This window comes from Schistocerca cancellata, chromosome 8 (genome assembly GCF_023864275.1).
Source record: "Schistocerca cancellata isolate TAMUIC-IGC-003103 chromosome 8, iqSchCanc2.1, whole genome shotgun sequence".
Taxonomy (NCBI): Eukaryota; Metazoa; Arthropoda; class Insecta; order Orthoptera; family Acrididae; genus Schistocerca; species Schistocerca cancellata.
In genome coordinates this window covers 519,542,127-519,567,975 of record NC_064633.1, presented here as the reverse complement: position 1 = coordinate 519,567,975, position 25,849 = coordinate 519,542,127, and the positions used below count along the sequence as shown (strand labels likewise).

General features: G+C 43.3%; 1 pseudogene; it reads right to left on the bottom strand.

Annotated features, from left to right (window-relative positions):
* Positions 1-23,355: 23,355 nt before the first annotated feature.
* Positions 23,356-23,473, bottom strand: LOC126095999 (5S ribosomal RNA; annotated as a pseudogene).
* Positions 23,474-25,849: the final 2,376 nt, after the last annotated feature.

The following is a 25,849-nucleotide window of genomic DNA, read 5'->3' as shown; positions in this document are numbered from 1 at the left end:
AGTTCACTCCTACTGATGCAACTAAACCTGAAACCAATTTTTTTTACTGGCTATTAGTTCTTAAACAATATTTAAGAACTAACCCTGCAGCCAGGCGACTAGCGAAAGTTTTGGTGTTCTCGTAAAGATAAGTCATTTTAGATTATAAAACATATAGATTAGTACTGATTACGTGGTAAATAGGTGTGCCGTTTAAGTGTACCATTAAAGGTTTTATTTTTCTTTACTTAATATAGCAGAAAACGCGAAAAGACCCTACAGTCGTATTTTCTGTTTACGTTCTGCTGCAGCAAATCTATAGAATTTCGTTTAGTTGTTGCTTGCTCTCTCCAGCAATTTAACTTAGCGTACCTCTTCATTATTTAACTAGCATTTCCGGAAAGTAGCGTAAAGTTTGAGTTGTTGTTTTAGAAACTTTGCAATTTTGTTTTTATTTACACACAGTTGCGTATAGGCCAAATTTGTGTAACCATATTTTCGTGTTTATCTGTAATTTAACTGACTTATTCTTAATAAACTAGTACGTTTATCATGAGTGAAAAGTGCTTGACTTGCCGTAGAACTGTTAGGTCGGGGCTTTGGTGTGATGGGTGCTGTAGTTTTTTCCATGTGGGTGACTGTAGTGGCCTGGGAATAGGGGAAGTAAATGAGACTCATCAGTGGTTTTGTAGGATTTGTAGTAGAGATAGGAAGATACTAGCACAGGAGGGGAAAATTGCCGCCCTTCAGGCTGAGTTAGACAAGGCCATGGGAGATCTTGACAGGTTAAGGAGGGAGAAGGGTAAAGAGAGGTGGGAAGTGGCAACAGGCAACAGGAGGAACAGGCCTAGACCTTTGTCTGACAGCTTTATGGTGAATGTGGAAAATAGATTTGACCTGTTGCTTCAGTTAGAAGCTGGTGAGCCTCAAGCAGTTGCAGGTGTAGACAGGGCACAACAAACTTTCAGCAGCAAATAGAAAAGTAAGAATGTAGGGAAATCAGTAAAGAGAAAGAAAGTGTTGTTGTTAGGTAGTTCCCATGGAAGAGGTGTTGGCCAACTTTTGCAGGATGAACTAGGATCAGAATACCAGGTCACCAATTTTTTTAAACCTAGTGTTGGTCTGGAGCAGGTGACAGAGGATTTAGGATCACTTTGCAAAGATTTCACTAAGGAAGACACGGTGGTTTTAGTGGGTGGGGCAGGAAACAGTATTGACAGAGATCCTGGGTACAGTATAGAGTGTGACCTGGCGAAGATTGCATCAGCATCGAGGCATACTAGTGTTGAGTTTGTATCTGTTCTTGGGCGCCATGACCGACCTCATTTGAACTCTTCTGTCAAGAGAGTTAATTTGGAGCTGGAACGGCTGCTCATGTCGGGTGCGGGGTCACACATTGGTGTGGTTCATGTTGATTCTCTCAGTAGGTGGGATTATACTAGGCATGGCCTTCACCTCAACAGGAAGGGGAAGGGTAAATTGGCTGGGGAAATAGCAGGAAAGTTAAAGGGGGAGGCACTGTCATGAGTGGTAAAATACCAGTGGTTATAGGATTCAGAAAAGACCCTTTTTTAGGGTAGGGAGGACAGAAAGAAAGCAAATTTTAAGAGAGGTTAGAACTGAGACAAACCTTCAGTTTGAGAAAGAAATCAAAAAACATAATTCCAGCTTATTACATCAGCATAAACAGCCATTGGTTAAGAATTTTCAACTGTCAGCAGATATTTTAACTCCACCCATTTTTAACTCAGTCAATGTGAAATGTCAGCTATCTTTATTGCATCAAAATATTCGAGGACTGAGAAATAAAATTAATGAATTAACTATCTGCATAGATGAATTAGAGTCTGCAAACCCAGCTGACATAATCTGCCTCTCTGAACATCATGTGACCACTGGTATAGAACTTTTAAGTGTTACAGGGTTTAGGTTAGCATCTCACTTTTGTAGATCAGAAATGGAGAAAGGAGGAGTTGCCACATTCATCAGGAACTGTCATAAATTTAAGAACATAGACATTCATAAATTTTGCCTAGAACAGCATATGGAAGCATGTGCAACAGAATTAGAATTTCACAAAAAATCCTTCATAATATTAAGTGTATATCGAGCACCTGCAGGTAACTTCAATCTGTTTGTCAACCACCTTGAAGCTGTACTGGCCCATTTAACAACCAAAAACAAAGAAATAGTGGTTGCTGGTGATTTCAATGTAGATTTCCTTAAAGACTCTCCCAATAAGAACTTATTTGAGTTAGTAACACTATCATTCAACTTAATTCCGACAGTAAAGTTCCCCACTAGGATAGCCACTTGCTCACAAACAGCCATTGATAATATCTTTATAGAAAAGTCCAATGAACAAAATTATATTACAAAACCAATAGTCAATGGCCTCTCAGACCATGACATGCAGTTCCTTCTGTTAAATGTTAATACTGAACAGGATATAAAATCTGTTAAATCTGAGCTCAAGAGGGAAATCAGTAAGCCAAAAATTGATTATTTTAGGACACTCCTCAGAGACATTCACTGGACTGATGTTTACAGTGCACATGGCATGAATGAAAAATATAAAATTTTTGCTAATAAAGTGCTTACCTTATTCAAACACTGCTTTCCCCCAAAACTTACCAAGGTTAGAGCAAAGTCTACAAAGAAGCCATGGACTACTCAAGGAATAGGGGTATCTTGTAACACAAAAAGAAAACTGTATCTGTCAATCCGAAACATTTTCAATGTTGATGCTATAGCACATTATAAGAAATACTGCAAAATATTAAAGACTGTAATACGGATGTCAAAGCAAATATATTACAAGGAAAAGATAGTCATATCAGATAACAAAATAAAGACAATATGGGATATAGTGAAGGAGGAGAACGGTAGAACCAGACATGAAGAGGAACAAATAGCATTAAGAGTAAATGATACATTGGTGGCAGATGTGTATAGTGTTGCAGAACTTTTTAACAAACATTTTATAACTGTTACTGAAAAGATGGGGTTGTCAGGTTCAGTAGATGCTGCTATGGATTACCTTAGACCAGACATTTCAAGTAACTTCCATAATATGAATTTGACCCTCACTACCCCAACAGAAATAATGTCCATCATAAAATCTTTAAAATCAAAAACATCTAGTGGGTATGATGAAATATCAACAAAGTTAATTAAAGAATGTGATTCTGAGCTAATTAACATATTAAGCTATCTGTGTAACCAGTCGTTTATCAGTGGAATATTTCCTGAATGGCTGAAATATGCTGAAGTTAAGCCACTGTTTAAGAAGGGAGATAAAGAAATAGCATCAAATTTCTGTACAATTTCACTGTTGCCAGCATTCTCAAAAATTTTCTAAAAAGTAATGTACAGTCTTCATTATTACCATCTTATCTCAAATAACATACTGTCAAAGTCACAGTTTGGATTTCTAAAAGGTTCTGATATTGAGAAGGCTATCCACACTTACAGTGAAAATGTGCTTAATTCATTAGACAAAAAATTGCAGGCAACTGGTATATTTTGTGATCTGTCAAAGGCATTTGACTGTGTAAATCACAATATCCTTTTAAGTAAACTAGAATATTATAGTGTAATGGGAAATGCTGCAAAATGGTTCAAATCTTATATCTCTGGTAGGAAACAAAGGGTGTTATTAGGAAAGAGACATGTATCAAGCTGTCAGGCATCATCCAACTGGGAACTAATTACATGTGGGGTCCCACAAGGTTCCATTTTGGGGCCCTTACTTTTTCTTGTGTATATCAATGACCTTTCATCAGTAACATTACCAGATGACAAGTTTGTTTTGTTTGCCGATGATACAAACATTGCAATAAATAGCAATCAAGTGTAGTCTTAGAAAGATCAGCCAATAAAATATTTGTGGACATTAGTCACTGGTTCCTAGCCAATTCTTTGTCACCAAACTTTGAAAAAACACACTACAAGCAGTTCAGAACTTGTAAGGGGTGTCCCAAGAGTATATGTCTAACATATGATGACAAGAAGATAGAAGAAGTGGACAGTGTTAAATTCTTGGGATTACAGCTTGATAATAAATTCAACTGGGAGGAGCACACCACAGAACTGCTGAAGCGTCTTAACAAATCTCTGTTTGCAATGCGAATTTTGTCAGACATTGGGGATATAAAAATGAAAAAGCTGGCATACTATGCTTACTTTCATTCCATAATGTCATATGGGATTATTTTTTGGGGTAATTCATCAAGCCAAGCTAAAGTTTTCTGGGCACAAAAACGTGCAGTAAGAGTTATATGTGGTGTGAACTCAAGAACATCCTGCAGAAGCCTGTTTAGGGAACTAGGGATACTAACTACTGCTTCCCAATATATTTGTTCCTTAATGAAATTTGTCATTAAAAATATATCACTTTTTCAAACCAACAGCTCAATTCATGGAATCAATACTAGAAATAAGAATAATCTTCACAAGGATTTAAAGTCACTTAGTCTTGTACAAACAGGTGTGCATTATTCAGGAATACACATTTTCAATAACTTGCCAGCAGCCATAAAAAGCTTAACAACCAATGAAATTCAGTTTAAGAGAAGCCTAAAGGATTTATTAGTGGCCAACTCCTTCTACTCCATTGATGAATTTCTTAGTAAAACCAACTGATTTGTATATAAGTACAACATAACTTCTGCACAATTTCAGTGCAGTAATGTGTTCATTGAAAATTTGTGTGTGTGTGTGTGTGAGTATAATCTAACTTCTGCACCATTTCAGTGCAATAATGTGTTCATTGTAAATAAGTATTACAATAGTTGTATTACATGTTTATTACCTTATAAATAAATAAAAAACTTTTTTATTTTAAATTCAGTGCATTAGTATTTGTAAAATGACTCTTAGTGTTCACTGAAATATGACGATCATTCCACTTGGGACCTGTGGAATGGTACATTAGCTTACTTGTTTTAGTTGTAAATATTTGTCGTGTATTGTTGTTTTTCTGACATGTTCCACATCCTGGAGGACCTCCTCACTACGGATCAATTGGAATGAAAGTAAATCTAATCTAATCTAATCTAATTTGGAGTGGAAGGAGTTCTCCACAAGAAATGATTTTGGGATCGATTTAAAACTTGCTTGCTTTACCTTTCATCGGACCATTTATGTTATTGGACCAATACTCGAAGATTTTTGTCATACATACTGAACTATGTTCTGAACCACTGGCAGCTTTAATAACGAGTAAAGGTCATTTTTTCTTCTAGTGTTATAAGTATGTACGTCACTATTCTTCGGAAATTGTGATGCATTATTGAAGACCAATTTCATTGCCGAATATATATATTCTGAAGATCCAGTTATGCCTAAATGTTAAGAGAAGTATCTACAAGTTGCCTGCACTTGAACGTATTATTCTTACTATTAGCTTTTGTGCAACCAATAAGTTTGTTCTAAATGATGAGTTACCCCAGAAAATTGTTATAAGACATTGATGAGTGGAAGTATGCAAATTATATTCTAGGCAGATTCGTTTATCTCTAAGACTAGCAATTACACAAAGGGCAAAAGTAGTTTCCCTAAGCTGTTTGAACAGTAATATTTGCGAGTGAATATATTAGTAGCATTCTGAGTCGAGCAGCCTTCCTGGAACCCAAACTGTGATGTGCGAATTCATATGTAAATCTGACATAATCTTTCGTACACTGCGTTTTCGAATATTTTGTAAAAAGATGTTAGTAAGGAAGCTGGGCGATAAGAATTTTAACTTTTTTGTGAACTTACATATAAAAAGGTTTAACAATTACATACTTAATCTGTCTGGAAAAAATCCCTGGGACAGTGATGTGTTTCGAATATCACTGAGGACATTAATAATTAAGTTAGAACAACTCTTTAGAATTCTGTTTGAAATACACTGAAAACAAACCCTGTCCTTTCCTTTTGTGCTATCCCATCATGTGTTTGTGTACCCTTGTGTAGTTGTTTTCTTCCTGTCTCTGTGTAGTTTCATAGAATTTTTTCTTCTTTTAATATTAAGCTACATTCACTATGATGAGGAATAGTGTTATCCTCAAATATAATTGGCATTAATAATATGTTATTTACTTTGTAAAGATGTTAGACATTATTTATTCTGTTTTAATGCTCATGTGTAAAGTTGATGTTTCAAAAGTTATTCTGATCGTTTATGTATTTACTTATGTCATAATTCCTGTAACACTGATGTATATGTTTATTTCTATTCTTTTGTAAAGCCCCTATTACTACAAATATTATCTGTATTGTTATGTTTTTAATGATGTATTTTGTATCTTTGTAATTGTATTCTTATGTTATATAATTGTAATTGACACCAGTTCATCATGTTATTCACTTGTAAGCATTCATTTCACTGCACACTTTTCTGTTGGTCATAGTATATGGACAATATGTGAGAAGTAGGGACTGTTAGTGTTTGCACGTGTGTTAATAATTCAGCAAGGGACTGGATAACAGCATTGCTGGTTCTAAGGACAATTCCAAAAACTTTGTGAGTGCACAAGTGGTGGTTATGGACTTGTTATATTAACTGCAAGACTCTTCACTGGTGATTGTGCACCCGCACAGTCACAACAGCTGGCTGCTGGCCATCTCCACAAGGACTACAGTGGGTCTACACCTTTGCTGACTCACCAATACCGTAATCTCTAGAAGGACTGCAGTGGGTCTACACCTCTGGTGACTCACCAATACCGTAATCTCTACCAGGACTACAGTGGGTCTACTCTGTGATGACCTACCTACCAATCTTCTTCAAAACGTCGAATGACTCTGCTGTGGGTTTGCTCTGTTGTGGCCCATTACCTGTCAGCATGTCAAGAGTCAGCACTGTCTTTCCGTTGGAAGGACAACACTACTTCTTCAAGACTGCATGAAAATCCACTACTTCTGTGTGCAATTTCTTTTACTAATGAGAAACTGTAATTACTATTATGATGAATGATCAGGACTATCTTTATGGACTGTGAGAAAATTTTAGCTTTTGACCAACATTGTATTAATAAGTGTGTGCATTTGATATCTTTCTTACTGTAATTATGAAAAAATTTTTCAAATCTGTCTTGGCCACTGCCCAAAAAAATTTGTAAAATTTTTTGTGGGGAGCGTGGGGGCTATGTAAGTAGGCTGTTTAGGTTCTTATATTGATAACGCCGCCGCCACGTAGCGCTCTCTGTATGAAAATCACTGGCTGTGCTGTGTGCAGTCTGTGACTAGTTTGCATTGTTGTCTGCCATTGTAGAGGGGCAGCTGGATGTTAACAGCGCGTAGCGTTGCGCAGTTAGAGGTGAGCCGCCAGCAGTGGTGGATGTGAGGAGAGAGATGGCGGAGTTTTGAAATTACATATATTATGACTTGTGATGATATTAAGGTAAATACATTGTTTGTTCTCTAGTAAAATCTTTAATTTGCTAACTATCCCTATCAGTAGTTAGTGCCTTCCGTAGTTTGAATCTTTTATTTAGCTGGCAGTAGTGGTGCTCGCTGTATTGCAGTAGTTCGAGTAATGAAGATTTTTGTGAGGTAAGTGATTTTTGAAAGGTGTAGTTTAATGTTACTCAGGGCCATTCTTTTGCAGGGATCTTTGATAGTCAGATTGCGTTGCGCTAAAAATATTGTGTGTCACTTTAGTGAATGTTTGAGTACGTTCAGTTTTGCTCAGCTGTTTGAAAAGCAAATAGTGTAAGAGGTTTATCAGCACAGTCGTGTATAAATAGTTCTAAAGGGGACGTTTCACACTGTATGAGCTACTAACTTTGAGAAGTTTTACAATTTCATCAGTTTCAGCGAAAGATGTTTTTTGTGACACTTCTATTTTCTTAAAATTATGCGAAATAGCATTTTTAGTATATTTCCTTGCTTCTTAACCTAAAACATTATATCCCATTTTACTGCAATATTTAGAGAGTGATGATTAAAAATACTCTCTACTTGAGGGCCTGAAAGTGGAAGATCTCTGTTCAACAGCTTCTGCTGCTATCAAACTGTGAACCTGTACTGTATTTTTTGTTATTTATGGAAAAGTTGCAAACAGTATTAAATAATCCGTCTATCGTTGTGATGATGCCATAAGTGCAAGTATTTCTGAAACTTTTACACATGCTGGGGGACAGAATATTCGTTGCATTCAACACCCAAATGGCAAAATGGGTGAACTTGCAATTCCATATTTTTAATGTATGAGTCAAAGACGACGATGATATCTTTCGAAAGGTAAATAAGATGAGGCTGCTGATTCACTGAGGAAATATGATAAAATTAAAAAGAAAAATTACTAAATGTCACAGATCTGTAATGCGCTCTTGGTAGCGATACTAACTTTTTAAATCACAGGCTCAAACTTGTGTTTATTATGAAAACAGCCTTTAATCCACATTGATCAGTCTTATCTAGTATGGGTTTAGTGAAATGATAATGACGTTATAGTAAAAATATGTGTACAAATTTCGAAAGCTTGCTGACTTTCTACTTTAGAAGAGCAAATTGATGATAGAAGGCCATGTTTGGAAACCTCATCCAATGACGCTGCAGAGCGTCGCAGTTACAGGGGCCAAAGCCAACTGCTATGCCACCTCTTCAGTCAAAGACTTGCTACCCAGGAACCCATTCGATGTAGTCAACAATTTACTATAATCTTGATTGAATTTCATTATTTGCCCGAGTGAATTTGTGGAGTGTTGTGTCCTATGGCATGCGAACCATCATGTTTAGCGATGGTCTGGTACGCCACGAGAGTAGCGAATGTTCCCACTTGCGGACAAATACATTATTCAGGGTGAATATTAATAAAACGGCAAACTGGAGGGACGGATTCTTGACTGGAAATGGAAGGATAAAGGTACTACGAACACGTGCCCGGAAATGCATCGTTGTCACGGTACATGGCGCTGATGAATGACAATTTCTCTGAACACATGTGTGTTGCAAGCTCTGTGATTGACGCCACGTACTTCAAGCAGCAGAGTGGTCCGATATTCATGTTGTGAACAAGCCGAGATGGTGTTTGTATATGGCTAAGCAGATGGAAACGGTCGGGAGACAACACAGCTATAATAAAACAAGTACCCTCAGAGACACCAAATGCATCACGAAACATTACAAGTCCTTTTCAGGTCTTTGTGTGACAAGGGTCTTTTCAGGTAGACGATCGTGCAGGGAGACGGCGGATTCCGCATGCGCCAGATTTGAAAGAACGGGTTCTACGGGATATTGAGACGAACCCTAGTACAAGGTCCAGGCAAGTGACCCGCCTACATGGTGTAAGCTAAAGTATGGTTATGACAATCACTACTTTCCCTGTCACCTGCAATACCATGGACGCCACTTTGAACATCTGTTGTGACGTGGATGCGATGCAGCTCTGTACTGCTTTCCTGGACCATTTGTTTTCGTTGGGCCGTCCGCTGTGGCCGAGCGATTCTAGGTGCTTTAGTCCGGAACAATGCGGCTGCTACGGTCTCAGGTTCGAATCCTGCCTCGGGCATGGATGTTTGTGATGTCCTTAGGTTAGTTAGGTTTACGTATTTCTAAGTCTAGGGGACTGATGACTTCAGATGTTAAGTCCCATTGTGCTTGGAACCTTTCTTTTCCTTTTTTTTCCAGGAATCCGTCCCGGCAGTTTGTCGGTTTTATTAATGTTCACACTTTATTTTTGCCACTCATCGTGCCATCAAAGCTGTTCACACGCCTGTTGTCGTTCAAGATGTTTTTTGCGCTTTCGATACGGAAGCCACGTAATAACATGGATGCCAATAATCGAGCCCGGTACAGAAAGCGTAGATTGTCGTGAGAGTCGATGTAGTAGTGTCAAGGACGACTGTAGACTCCTAAATACATTGATAATGCAGTACGATGGTCACACTGCGGGTTCAAATACTGTTGCGTCACTGTCTGCTGAGCGTGTATGTGCAGGTGCTATACAGCACTCATAGTTGTAGTTATAGACTGTGTGATCAAAAGTATCGTGACATCCCCTCGTAATGAGGAACTGACCACAAAAGAAACAGGCCCTCGTGTTTTTGTGTTGTGAGTCGATAAACTTGCCCCCCTTCTAACAGCTGTGTATCGCAAGTCTCTAGAGGAACGGAAGGTTCCAAATGATTGGAAAAGAGCACAGGTAGTCCCAGTTTTCAAGAAGGGTCGTCGAGCAGATGCGCAAAAGTATGACAGCGATCTGTTGTAGAATTTTAGAACACGTTTTTTGCTCGCGTATCATGTCATTTCCGGAAATCCAGAATCTACTCTGTTGGAATCAACATGGATTCCGGAAACAGCGATCGTGTGAGAACCAACTCGCTTTATTTGTTCATGAGACCCAGAAAATATTAGATACAGGCTCCCAGGTAGATGCCATTTCCCTTGACTTCCGGAAGGTGTTCGATACAGTTCCGCACTGTAGTCTGATAAACAAAGTAAGAGCTTACGGAATATCAGAGCAGCTGTGTGGCTGGATTGAAGAGTTTTTAGCAAGCAGAACACAGCATGTTGTTCTCAATGGAGAGACGTCTACAGACGTTAAAGTAACACCTGCAGTGCCACAGGGGAGTGTTATGGGACCATTGCTTTTCACAATATATGTAAATGACCTAGTAGATAGTGACGAAAGTTCCATGCGGCTTTTCGCGGATGATGCTGTAGTATACAGAGAAGTTGCAGCATTAGAAAATTGTAGCGAAATGCAGGAAGATCTGCAGCGGATAGGCTGGATAGGCACTTGGTGCAGGGAGTGGCAACTGACCCTTAACATAGACAAATGTAATGTATTGAGAATACATAGAAAGAAGGATCCTTTATTGTATGATTATATGATAGCGGAACAAACACTGGTAGCAGTTACTTCTGTAAAATATCTGGGGGTATGCGTGCGGAACGATTTGAAGTGGAATGATCATATAAAATTAATTGTTGGTAAGGCGGGTACCAGGTTGAGATTCATTGGGAGAGTCCTTAGAAAATGTAGTCCATCAACAAAGGAGGTGGCTTACAAAACACTCGTTCGACCTATACTTGAGAATTGCTCATCAGTGTGGGATCCGTACCAGGTCGGGTTGACAGAGGAGATGGAGAAAATCCAAAGAAGAGCGGCGCGTTTCGTCACAGGGTTATTTGGTAAGCGTGATAGCGTTACGGAGATGTTTAGCAAATTCAAGTGGTTGACTCTGCAAGAGAGGCGCTCTGCAACGCGGTGTAGCTTGCTGTCCAGGTTTCGAGAGGGTACGTTTCTGGATGAGGTATCGAATATATTGCTTCCCCCTACTTATACCTCCAGAGGAGGTCACGAATGTAAAATTAGAGAGATTCGAGCGTGCACGGAGGCTTTCCGGCAGTCGTTCTTCCCGCGAACCATACGCGAGTGGAACAGGAAAGGGAGGTAATGACATTGCCACGTAAAGTGCCCTCCGCCACACACCATTGGGTGGCTTGCGGAGTATAAATGTAGATGTATATGTAGAATAGCAGAATGGGTCGGTCAGACGAGCTCAGTGACGTTGAACGTGAACGAGTCATTGGATGTCACATGAGTAACAAATCCATTAGGGATATTTCAGCCCTTCTTAAGCTGCCCAAATCGACAGTTGGTGAAGTGGAAATGCGAAGACGCAACCACAACTAAACCAAGATCAGGGAGACCTCACGTACTGATGGACAGGCACCGTCGAATATTGCGGAGGGTAGTTGTAGAACATCGCGTGAAATAAGCAAAAGATGGAACTCGTGAGTTTCAAAGTACTAACACACATCCATCTAACACACTCACTGTGCATAGGGAGTTTCAAGTAATGGGGTGCAATGGTGGGGCAGGTCCTCACAGGCCAGAATATCTACAGTCAGTGCTCTGCTACGCGTGAAGCGGTGTAAAGAGCGACGCCAGAGGACACTGGATGACTGGAAATGAGTGATTTGGAATGATGAGTCACGCTTTGCCCTGTGCCAGTCCGGTGGGAGGGCTTGGGATTGGGGTACGCCTGGGAAACGTTTCCTGCCATCGTGTGTATTGCCAGCAGTGAGGTATGAAACAGGTGGAGTGACGGTTTGCAGGTGTTTTTCGTGGTTATGGTGCGGACCTCTTGTTGCGCTTGAGAAAAAGCACAGTGCTGAAGACTGCGAACAGATTGTAGACCATTGTGTACCGCCTGTAGTGGAAGAAGTTTTCCGAGACGATGGTTATTTGTATCAGCATTACTGTGTACCCTGGCATAAAGCAGCGTCCTTGAGGGTTTGGTCTGCGGACAACAACATCTTTGTAAATGACTGAGCAGCTCAGAATCTCAATCTGAACCCAATGGAGTACCTTCGGGTTGAGACAGAACGTCGGCTTCGCTCCAGTGTCCAGCTTCCAACACTGCTCCCTTCTCTGTTTCCTCTCTTGATGAAGAACAGACTGTTGTGCCTCTGTCTCAATGAAAATGTCCCCAGCAGACATCAAACCTCCATTAAGCAATACCAACATCCTTTCCATAAAGTATACTAACGTAGGAGTGAAAATTGTCGCAGAATACAGTTTGGAAGTCAATTTTCGAAAATGCTAGTTCTTGAAGAGAACTGTTGAATTTTTCCGGTATGTTATACGGTGTGAACAAATCTGACCTCCTCCTGAGAACACAACAGCCGTTCAAAACTTTCCAGTACCAAAATCTATTACAGCAATACAAAGATTCCTTGGCCGAACAGGATACTTTACGAAGTTTATCTCAAATTACTCTGCAATTGCCAAACCTCTCAGCAATTTACTAAGTAATAATCAAGAACAGACCGAGTATTAAAAATCTACAACACAAAACATGAAACTGGACTACATACAGGGCAAGCAAAGAAGGGTTTCGAGTTGTGGTATTACAAAAAAACTTCATATGATTAGTTTCATCCTGTCTTTTCAAGAGAAAAAATACAGTAGTTATAAGCTTGATGTTTAGGTACTGTTAAAGCTTTACAGAAACTTCAGGTATATTTGCTAGGATTATGTTTCAAAATTGCAATGGACTGTGCTGCATCCCGAAAGACTATGGATAAGAAGGACTCGTCACTGAAAATAGCAAGATGGGCTGCGGCCTTGGAAGCTTATTCCTACAGCATGAAACACCAATCTGGTTCTAGGATGAATGTACGGTTTGATTTCACAGATGGTTTAATAGCTATAATCAGGAAAGCTAAAGAAGTATGATCGTTTAGCTGGTATCAAGAGCAATCTCAGAGAATGGCCTTATGAAAACTTTTTAATGAGAGGTGGGGTCCTTTTCAAGCACTATGATGCATGAGAGGCTTGAGTGGTTCCATGCACTACGCACTGTGAAATCATCGAACTTATGCATGAGAAAGGTCATTATGCAGTCAAGCAAACTGAAGAAGTAAAACAAGATTATTATATGACAGATTTGATTGCCAAGGTTAAAAGAGTGCGGTGGAGGTGACCTATGCTAATAATGTGTAAGTTGGGTGTTGTTGTTTTTGTTGTTGTGGTCTTCAGTCCTGAGACTGATTTGATGCACCTCTCCATGCTACTCTGTCCTGTGCAAGCTTCTTCATCTCCTAGTACCTACTGCCACCTACATCCTTCTGAATCTGCTTAGTGTATTCATATCTCGGTCTCCCTCTACGATTTTTACCCTCCACGCTACCCTCCAGTACTAAATTGGTGTCCCTTGATGCCTCAGAACATGTCCTACCAACCGATCCCTTCTTCTAGTCAAGTTGTGCCACAAACTCCCCCTCTCCCCAATTCTGTTCAATATCTCCTCATTAATTATGTGATCTACCCATCTACTCTTCAGCATTCTTCTGTAGCACCACATTTCGAAAGCTTCTATTCTCTTCTTATCTAAACTATTTATCGTCCATGTTTCACTTCCATACATGGCTACACTCCATACAAATACTTTCAGAAACGACTTCCTGACACTTAAATCAATACTCGATGTTAACAAATTTCTCTTCTTCAGAAACGCTTTCCTTGGGTGTAGAAACTGAAAATGTTTTTATGACCACAAAAGATTTAAAAAAAGACAAAATTCGTTATTTCTTGTTTGCTTTAATTAGCAGCAGATTTTTTAGCAGATTGGAGTATATTGATGTGTAGAAAGGGTGGTGAACATGAGAATACGAATATGACATTAGTTGTGAAAAGTCACATCAAAATCTATCACTTAAATCTTACAGAAAAGTATAAAGTAATTACAGTTATGTGTCAAAATGTAGGGTACGTGAGTAGATGACAATATTTTCACCAGATACTGTACCACAGAGGATTCAGAAATCGTGGCTTTGAACATCCGCCTGGTGATGTTGAGCTACAGACCGTCCGAGGGATATCCGAGGGATATCTGGTACATCAGTAAATGAGTAACTCCATTTGACGACGGGACGGGATGTCCTTGGCTGGCGGCGTTGGAACGAGTTGCCTTTCCGGCCGTCCAGGAAACGGTTTGATAGGCCGCCTCCTGCGGCTCTTTTAAGCTGCGGAAGGCCGGCAGGATGGGCCAGCGACCGCTCCCACGTGGGAGGCGCTCCGGCCGCAGTTCTCGTCCTTCCAGGGCGGAAGGGGGGAGGGGCGGCCGCCTACAAGAGCGCCAAGCTCTGGAGGCCGCTGGAGGAATGCGGATTCGCATACGTGGCCGCGTCTCCCGTGCGTCAGGCATTCTCTCTGTCAGGTGACGCCCGCTGGCCGTCTGGGAGGTTGTGTCCAGTCGCTCTCTCACGACCGATGAAGCTTCCTGCTTCTCTTCCTCCTCCTCCTCCTCTTCTTCTTTACGGATCTGTTGGCTTGCCTGGTTCATCTCCACACTTCGATCTATTAGCTGTGTGATCTCTCTCTCTCTCTCTCTCTCTCCTCAAGTGATATAACCCAAGGGGCCCCACAAGAACCAGCACTTGATTGGTCCATTGATCGTGACCAGGCCAAATATCTCACGAAATAAGCGTCAAACGAAAAAAACTACAAATAACGAAAATTGTCTAGTATGAAGAGGGAAACCAGATGGCGCTATGGTTGGCCCGCTAGACGTCGCTGCCATAGGTCAAACGGATATTAACTGCGTTTTTTTTTAAAATAGGAACCCCCATTTTTTATTACATATACGCAGTTGATATCCGTTTGACCTATGGCAGCGCCATCTAGCGGGCCAACCATAGCGCCATCTGGTTTTCCCCTTCAAGCTAGACGAGTTTCGTTTTTGGTAGTTTTTTCGTTTCATGCCTATTTCGTGCGTGAGATATTTGGCCCGGTCACTACCAATGGACCATCCTATATATATATATATATATATATATATATATATATATATATATATATATATATATATATATATATATGGGTGTCCAGAAAGTAAGGCACCGCATTCTTTATTGAACATAGTGAGAATTCCACACTATAAATTTTACCTGTCCTTTGAAAATCAGATCTGGAAGCTGGAGAGATTTGGAGAGGTTGAATAAGAGTCCCCAACCATTCTTTCCACCAACCTGTCGTCTTCTAAACTTGTGTCCTCAGCGCAGAAGACAGCTCGTCGGTCGTGGAATCTTCGGCGGAGGCTGCTATTGTGTCAACTTGAACCTGTGATTGTGCTTTTTATGGGATTCCACTTGCCCCGGTTAGTCTCCATACCTACGGAGGGCAAGATCTCTAGTAGTGACAATGATGGTAGGCCACACTTCTCTTTGATGTATTCCTGCTTTGTTATATTTTAAATAATCTCTCATTTTATACTGTCTTTTACAACACTCGACATAGCTTTTTTACTTGTACGGTAGCTTTTCTGACAGCTTCCGATATAGAGCACGACATCTCCGTTCCTCCTGAACGACCGAAACATAGTTACACGTACGTTCTTCTAGAACACCCGAAACCGAGTTGCGTAACCGGACCTTCAAAATGCCCGAAACAGAGTTAGGCGTCCGACACTCCGGAACAGTCTGACCAGCACAGCCGAACTACTTCTCGTCTCCCAGGCGAGCCAAAGTGACCCGAAGGTATCCGAAGCACTTCGGTTGCAATATCGTTACTCTTATGTTTCTCAAAAATAGTGAAATTTAATAAACAAAAACGACAGACTCGTAGGGTAACCATGAGAGTTTGTCATACTGAAAACTGGGTTATGTACAATGAAAAGTATATAAATAATTAATAAGAGAAGTTAGGCGCTTTGGCTCCTAACACCAGAATGTGCCCACCAATCAGAAGCAAGTTCTGTACGACTGTCGGACTCTCCCACTGGACTGGTACATACTGTACCATCTGTCGCTTGTAGCTCACTCCACTTTTGTACCGTATGCTACTCCACGTGTATCAAGCTGCATCAAGGCAAGTTTCTAGCAAAATAAAATACTGGCGGACACCGCCAGGAATATCACAACATACGAAAAACTGGTGTTTTATCTACACACTGCATTTTTCCACATTGTCTCCATCCCGTTCTATGGCCTTCCTCCAGCGAGAAACAAGGGCTTGTATGCCCAGTCGGTATCAATCCTTGTCCTATTGACGGAGCCAGTGCTTCACTGTATGAATCACTTATTCAACGTCCTCAAAAAGTCTTGCAGCAGCTGAGTCAATGCGTCTGTCATCGCGAGTGACATCAGCTCGCTGCATGTCAGGTGTGACGGCCGTGGATGGTCTCCCCGACCGCTGCAAATCGTGGAGCTCCGCCGAACCGCCTTCTCATGACGGTACCCTCCTTGTCCAGCAAGTAACTATACTTCTGTCAGCAGCAGATGCTCCATAAACTTTTCACAAGCGTTTGTGAATATTACCCACAGCTTGTTTCTCTGCAGTGAGAAATTCAATGACAGCACGTTGCTTGAAACGTACAATATGTACAGATGCCATTTTGAATCTGTCCTGCAGCTACGCTACCTGTCGGAAGTACGGAAACTTGACGCGCTCACTTAGGAGACTTCAAATATTACATACGTAACCTATACGTAACCTTTCGCATTCGTAGCATTGTTTTCGGCTGAGTAAAAAAAAAAAAAAAAAAAAAAAAAAAAAGAGATACGGTGCGTTACTTTCTAGGCAGCTCTTGTATACATACTGTTATGGTTACCATATCGCCATCTTTCTGTACATACTTCCATGTGGTGAAACTTCTTGGTGTGTGAGTGGTACTTCAGATTATGTATATACACTCCTGGAAATTGAAATAAGAACACCGTGAATTCATTGTCCCAGGAAGGGGAAACTTTATTGACACATTCCTGGGGTCAGATACATCACATGATCACACTGACAGGACCACAGGCACATAGACACAGGCAACAGAGCATGCACAATGTCGGCACTAGTACAGTGTATATCCACCTTTCGCAGCAATGCAGGCTGCTATTCTCCCATGGAGACGATCGTAGAGATGCTGGATGAAGTCCTGTGGAACGGCTTGCCATGCCATTTCCACCTGGCGCCTCAGTTGGACCAGCGTTCATGCTGGACGTGCAGACCGCGTGAGACGACACTTCATCCAGTCCCAAACATGCTCAATGGGTGACAGATCCGGAGATCTTGCTGGCCAGGGTAGTTGACTTACACCTTCTAGAGCACGTTGGGTGGCACGGGATACATGTGGACGTGCATTGTCCTGTTGGAACAGCACGTTCCCTTTCCGGTCTAGGAATGGTAGAACGATGGGTTCGATGACGGTTTGGATGTACCGTGCACTATTCAGTGTCCCCTCGACGATCACCAGTGGTGTACGGCCAGTGTAGGAGATCGCTCCCCACACCATGATGCCGGGTGTTGGCCCTGTGTGCCTCGGTCGTATGCAGTCCTGATTGTGGCGCTCACCTGCACGGCGCCAAACAAGCATACGACCATCATTGGCACCAAGGCAGAAGCGACTCTCATCGCTGAAGACGACACGTCTCCATTCGTCCCTCCATTCACGCCTGTCGCGACACCACTGAAGGCGGGCTGCACGATGTTGGGGCGTGAGCGGAAGACGGCCTAACGGTGTGCGGGACCGTAGCCCAGCTTCATGGAGACGGTTGCGAATGGTCCTCGCCGATACCCCAGGAGCAACAGTGTCCCTAATTTGCTGGGAAGTGGCGGTGCGGTCCCCTACGGCACTGCGTAGGATCCTACGGTCTTGGCGTGCATCCGTGCGTCGCTGCGGTCCGGTCCCAGGTCGACGGGCACGTGCACCTTCCGCCGACCACTGGCGACAACATCGATGTACTGTGGAGACCTCACGCCCCACGTGTTGAGCAATTCGGCGGTACGTCCACCCGGCCTCCCGCATGCCCACTATACGCCCTCGCTCAAAGTCCGTCAACTGCACATACGGTTCACGTCCACGCTGTCGTGGCATGCTACCAGTGTTAAAGACTGCGATGGAGCTCCGTATGCCACGGCAAACTGGCTGACACTGACGGCGGCGGTGCACAAATGCTGCGCAGCTAGCGCCATTCGACGGCCAACACCGCGGTTGCTGGTGTGTCCGCTGTGCCGTGCGTGTGATCATTGCTTGTACAGCCCTCTCGCAGTGTCCGGAGCAAGTATGGTGGGTCTGACACACCGGTGTCAATGTGTTCTTTTTTCCATTTCCAGGAGTGTACTTAAAAAAAGAGCATCATGCGATCTTCGCTGCTGCATGACCACAAGCAGTCGGCAGTGGAACGTAATGACGCGGTTTTTTCAACTACACCACCTCTCCAAGGAAATTTCATCATTTGCGAAAACAAGAAGTGTAAATGTATTTTCACTTGAACTAGCCGTCTGAAGACAAACCTTCTGGTTCGAAACCGGCAACGGCGCTATTTAAATAAATCAATAGCATTGTAAAAAGTGGTTGGTTGCTGTTGTCTTCTCTGTAAGAGTCAACGTATACAAAGCGTAAAGCTTGCTTCTTTTGTTCTTCTCGGTCTCAGCTTCTTTCGCAAACGTTGTTGATTTTGACTGCAACGCCCGCTCAAGCTGACTGAGTAAGCGTCCCTTCAGACTACTATTCTTAGGAGTTGTAAATCTTCGGCGAAGCTTTGTGTTTTCAAATGGTTCGAAGCCAGTGGAGCAGAGTATTTAGCACCGAATTCCGTTTTGACTGATGTTGGTAGATTGAGGTGCGGAGGCAGAGTTAAGTCTGCGTCGTTTTCTATGTACACTATGAGACCCAGGAATCCGCCCGTTCTTCTTCTGAGTAACACGTCGAAGAAAGGCAGCTGCCCCCCTTTTTTTTTAATCCATCATAGTTGACGTGGAGGATCTGACAGTGAGCTGTAAATGGCTGCGCGAGACCAAAAATAGCTGACAGTCGGGTTGGAGAACAGGCGACGAGTATACATAACACTTCAACTCACAGAACCTGAAGAATAAGAATCGTCGGTCATCGAAATATTGTGCACAACATGGAAACAACATTCCGGCTCTACGTTCAGAAATCCACCATTAATCAATGGTACAGAGAAAACCTGATAATCACAAAACCATTTTTGCAACAACAACCCGAGTTTTGAACGATCTTCCTCAGTCTGCAGCTTGTGGTCGTGTGGTAGCGTTCTCGCTTCCCGCGCCCGGTTCAAAAAATGGCTCTGAGCACTATGGGACTCAACTGCTGAGGTCATTAGTCCCCTAGAACTTAGAACTAGTTAAACCTAACTAACCTAAGGACATCACAAACATCCATGCCCGAGGCAGGATTCGAACCTGCGACCGTAGCGGTCTTGCGGTTCCAGACTGCAGCGCCTTTAACCGCACGGCCACTTCGGCCGGCTCCCGCGCCCGGGTTCCCGGGTTCTGTTCCCGGCGGGGTCAGGGATTTTCTCTGCCTCGTGATGACTGGGTGTTGTGTGATGTCCTTAGGTTAGTTAGGTTTAAATAGTTCTAAGTTCTAGGGGACTGATGACCATAGATGTTAAGTCCCATAGTGCTCAGAGCCATTTGAACCATTTGATCTTCCTCAAAACAGTTGACAAAATAAACTTAAAAAGACCCTTAAACACACCTTTCTCTCCTTCTTGACTGCAGAGGTCTATACTTAAACAGACTGTTCTTTCCAGAATTAATTTTGTCTTTCGCAGGCAAGTGCTCTACCGACTTTTTGTCGTTACCTGTTTGTTCGTATTTTTCGTCGTTATTTCTGTTCACATGTCACATGACACCTCTGAAATTCTACCGATGGGGTCTCCACTCTTCTTTTTTATTATAGGAAGTAACCAGTCCCTGACAGAACACGTAGAGCTACCGAGCCGGTTGTCGATCGAGCTATCCAGGCAGGACACACGACGCTTCCTCTCAGCCTTACCAGTTTCATACCATTATATACTCCACTGCATATTGAAAAATTCATTCTGGAAACAACCTCTATGCTGCGGCTAAGCCACGTCTCCGCAATATACACTCCTGGAAATTGAAATAAGAACACTGTGAATTCATTGTCCCAGGAAGGGGAAACTTTATTGACACATTCCTGGGGTCAGATACATCACATGATCACACTGACAGAACCACAGGCACATAGACACAGGCAACAGAGCATGCACAATGTCGGCACTAGTACAGTGTATATCCACCTTTCGCAGCAATGCAGGCTGCTATTCTCCAATGGAGACGATCGTAGAGATGCTGGATGTAGTCCTGTGGAACGGCTTGCCATGCCATTTCCACCTGGCGCCTCAGTTGGACCAGCGTTCGTGCTGGACGTGCAGACCGCGTGAGACGACGCTTCATCCAGTCCCAAACATGCTCAATGGGGGACAGATCCGGAGATCTTGCTGGCCATGGTAGTTGACTTACACCTTCTAGAGCACGTTGGGTGGCACGGGATACATGTGGACGTGCATTGTCCTGTTGGAACAGCAAGTTCCCTTGCCGGTCTAGGAATGGTAGAACGATGGGTTCGATGACGGTTTGGATGTACCGTGCACTATTCAGTGTCCCCTCGACGATCACCAGTGGTGTACGGCCAGTGTAGGAGATCGCTCCCCACACCATGATGCCGGGTGTAGGCCCTGTGTGCCTCGGTCGTATGCAGTCCTGATTGTGGCGCTCACCTGCACGGCGCCGAACACGCATACGACCATCATTGGCACCAAGGCAGAAGCGACTCTCATCGCTGAAGACGACACGTCTCCATTCGTCCCTCCATTCACGCCTGTCGCGACACCACTGGAGGCGGGCTGCACGACGTTGGGGCGTGAGCGGAAGACGGCCTAACGGTGTGCGGGACCGTAGCCCAGCTTCATGGAGACGGTTGCGAATGGTCCTCGCCGATACCCCAGGAGCAACAGTGTCCCTAATTTGCTGGGAAGTGGCGGTGCGGTCCCCTACGGCACTGCGTAGGATCCTACGGTCTTGGCGTGCATCCGTGCGTCGCTGCGGTCCGGTCCCAGGTCGACGGGCACGTGCACCTTCCGCCGACCACTGGCGACAACATCGATGTACTGTGGAGACCTCACGCCCCACGTGTTGAGCAATTCGGCGGTACGTCCACCCGGCCTCCCGCATGCCCACTATACGCCCTCGCTCAAAGTCCGTCAACTGCACATACGGTTCACGTCCACGCTGTCGCGGCATGCTGCCAGTGTTAAAGACTGCGATGGAGCTCCGTATGCCACGGCAAACTGGCTGACACTGACGGCGGCGGTGCACAAATGCTGCGCAGCTAACGCCATTCGACGGCCAACACCGCGGTTCCTGGTGTGTCCGCTGTGCCGTGCGTGTGATCATTGCTTGTACAGCCCTCTCGCAGTGTCCGGAGCAAGTATGGTGGGTCTGACACACCGGTGTCAATGTGTTCTTTTTTCCATTTCCAGGAGTGTAATTTCTTCTAGAAGTACCAATCCTGCATGTTTCGGAGGAGAACTTCTGTAGAGTTCGGAAGGTAGGAGATGAAATATTGACGGAAGTAATGGTTTGACAAGGGGTCGTCAGTCGTGCTTGGGTATTTCAGTCAGCAGAGCACTTGCTCGCAAAAGGTAAGGTCGTCGGTTCGAGACAAGGTGCGGCACTCAGTTTTAATCTGCCAGGAAGTTTCGGACTTCTATTTCTTCACCGTCGTTGTCACTGTCATTTTATTTTTCTCTGCCGCTATCCCTGACGATATTAAACATGTCATTAGGAGTAGTAAAAGAATTATAATTGTTGTTTTTCTTAATGTTTACTGTTATTTGTGTTGATAGTTAAAATTACCCTCGTAACTATATCTCATGTAGACATTACTGAATCACAAGTACTTTTGTAAATTGAGAATGTTCCGTACGATTTGTTTGTATATTTATGCGTTAGTTCCTAATTCTATATAAGAGAGGACCTCAAGACCCTTATCTGGACAGGCTAAGTAAAACAATAAATTAAGAGGAGAGGATAGTATTAGAGAGGAAAGGTTGATTGGTGTTGGAACCTGAAGTGAAGGGATCGGTGGAGTGCGAATGGTGTTCATTTTCAACGTTTCGAGGCGTAGTGGACGAATGGTGTTTTTAGCGAATGGGTGTAATGTGAGAGGGTGAAAAGAAGTGAGTCATGGATTTGGGTTTAGTGTAAGTAGGGTGTAGGGCTGGGAATGGAAATGTGGAGGGAAGAGAAGGACAGTCTGCGATGGAACGATAAGGAGAACTTTAGAGGGGGCCGTTAGAACTGGTAGAAAGAGATAAGGAACAAGAGAAGGTGTTACAGTTGTAGGAGGCGGGGTAAGTAAAAGAGGGAGTATGCGGAGGGTGATAAAGGAGAAATAAACAGGAGTTGAATATACACAAATTACTAAAAACTGTATATCGAAAATAGATGGCAATATATTACATTACGCTGCAAGCTCTACTGGGATTTTCAAAGTGAATATCAGGGTTTTAAGTCTTTATAACATTTATGACTTTCAGCTTACAGTTATAAATAATACATCAAATGAAAGAGCAACTCAGTTTTCCTTATCAGTGTTCAATGTGAGCACCATTCTCTTGAATTCTGTTTCTTAAGTCGGGTAGGTAAGCTGGTATCGAAGGGACGTACACATGATCCTTTATGAACCCCCAAAGGCAAAGATCACATGACGCCAAATCGGATGAACGTGGAGGTCATGCGAAGCAAGGTCTGTCATTCGGCCCATTAAGGCCAATTCCGAGTAAGACGTCTGTTAGGCAGTCGCATATTTTGTTATGCTACTGGACCGGCGCACCATGTTGCTGCCAAATAAAGTCCTGTGGTTCAGCTAGTCTGAGTTCAGGAAATAGCCACAGTCATAGGACTCACTCCGTCGTCAGGCCACGAGTGGCCTACCGGGACCATCCGACCTCCGTGTCATGCTCGGTGGAGGATGCGGATAGGAGGGACGTGGGGTCAGCACACCGCTCTCCCGGTCGTTATGATCGTATTCTTGACCGAAGCCGCTACTATTCGGTCGAGTAGCTCCTCAATTGGCATCACGAGGCTGTGTACACCCAGAAAAATGGCAACAGCGCATGGCGGCCTGGATGGTCACCCATCAAAGTGCAGACCACGCCCGACAGCGCTTAACTTCGGTGATCTCACGGGAATCGGTGTATCCACTGCGGCAAGGCCGTTGCCCATAGTTATAGGGCACCAAGATAAGAAACACCAGTCACAGAAACTTTGCCGAAAAAGCAAGAGACACAAACTTTTCTCCGGGATATAGCAACAACAACATTCAATGTATGGGTCTCATTGCAACTGTACCATCTCACTGGGTTTGCTGACACCCAGATATCCGCATTCTGTGCGCTCACATTACCAATTAGGTAAAATTTCGACTCATCACTGAAGACGACACGATCCAGAAAATCTTCGTCATGCAGTAACATTTCGTTTCCAAAGTTAGAATGTAAAACTTAGTCTACAGGCCTTGGAGCTTATAGCAGCTGCAAACGATAAGGACATAGTTGTAAGTATCTCCTTAAAACGATCTTTTATACATTGAAGAGCCAAAGAAACTGGTTCACCTGCCTAATATCGTGTAGGGCCCACGCGAGCTCTTAGACGTGCCGCAACAAGTCGTGGCATGCACTCGACAAATGTCTGAGGTAGTACTGGAGGGAACTGACGCCATGAATCCTCCAGCGCTGTCCATAAATCCGTAAGAGTACCAGGGGATCGAGATTTCTCAACAGCACGTTGTAAGGCACCGCAGATATGCTGAACAATGTTCATTTCTGAGGAGTTTGGTGGCCAGTGGAAGTGTTTAACCTCACAAGAGTGTTCCTGGAGCCACTCTGTGACAATTCTGGACGTGTGGGGTGTCGCATTGGCCTGCTGGAATTGCCCAAGTTTCGTCGGAATGCACAATCGACATGAATGGATGGAAGTACGTGTCACCTGTCAGAGTCTTATCTAGACGTGTCAGGGCTCTCATATCATTCCATCTGCACACGCCCCACACCATTAGAGAGCCACTATCAGCTTGAACAGTCCACTGCTGACATGCAGGATCCATGGATTCATGAGATTGTCTCAATACCCGTACACGTCAATCCGCTGGATACAATTTGAAACGAGACTCGTGCGACCAGGCAACATGCTTCCATTCAACAACAGCTCAATGTTGATGTTGACGGGCCCAGGCAAGGCGCAAGGCTTTCTGTCGTGCAGCCATCAAGCGTAAGCGAGTGGGCCTTCGGCTCCGAAAGACCACGTCGGTGATGTTAACTATTCTCTTCAGTCGTTGGTTCCGCTCTTTTCAGGATCTTTCTCCGGCCTCAGCGACGTTGGAGATTTGATGTTTTCCCTTATTCCTGATATTTACGGTACACTGGTGAAACGATCGTAGGGGAAAATCCCTACTTCATCGCTTTCTCGAAGATGCTTTCTCCCATCGCTCGTGCACCCACTGTAGCACCACGTTCAAACTCACTTAAATCTTGATAACCTGCCATTGTAGCAGCAGTAACCGATCTGACAACTGCGCCAGACACTGGTTGTCTTATATAGGCGTTGCCGACCGCAGCGCCGTCTTCTACCTGCTTAGATGTCTCCGTATGGATATGCATGCCCAAGCCAGTTTCTTTGGAGCTGCAGTGTACTTCGTAGCAAGCCTGGAGGAGGTCAAGTAGATGCAAAAATATGTTATTAACATTAAATCAGGTTATTAACAGGTACTTTGGAAGACATCTATGCCCATATGAGTGACGATATGCATTCTACATTTGATACAATCGCAGAAAACAATGATAATTGTTTCTTACATCGAATAAGTACTGTAACGTTGAGACTCTTTACAGTTCTTATACTGAGTGACAGTTAAATATCAATTTACATTACACCCTCTTCCAGTGACGTAAGTGTGATTTAAGAACTATCCATGTCCATGTAGACGTGCATTGAACTGCGAACTGTGGAGCAGTGTTATGACTTAACGACATAAGCTAGCTTGATGTGAACTACTCTAAGGCTGCTATCAGAATAACTATCAGAATGGGCTGAGCGGGGCTGCACTCTGGCTTAAGTGGACTTCCAGCAGCGGTGGCGTACGTAATTTCTTGAGGACGTGTCTTTTACGACGTCTTGAGATTCGTGGCTGCGTCTGGCAGCGACTGTCTGTAGCTTGTGGTTCCGTCGTGAGCTGCCAACTTCATTGTTGGACCTCTTTTTTTCGGACGACACCGCATCTCCACAGAGATGTCACTGGAATTGCTGATTCACGTTTAGCCTTCCGAACTGATTTCTTGAGGCAATACCTGAAGCACTCTCTGACTCTTTCATCACGGTCTTCGGTTACGCTTGGTCGTTTCGCACTCTTCCCTTTGTGCACGTTGTACAAACAAAACAGTTTGAGTTGCTCTTTCATTTGATGTAGGCCCGTTATTTAAAATTGTAAGCTGAATCTAATAAATGTTAGAATGGCTTAAAACCCTGATTTTAATTTAGAACACACGGTATTTACTGAATTATACCATAGTGACGTCGGGTTTGAGTCTGGCGGCATTTAGT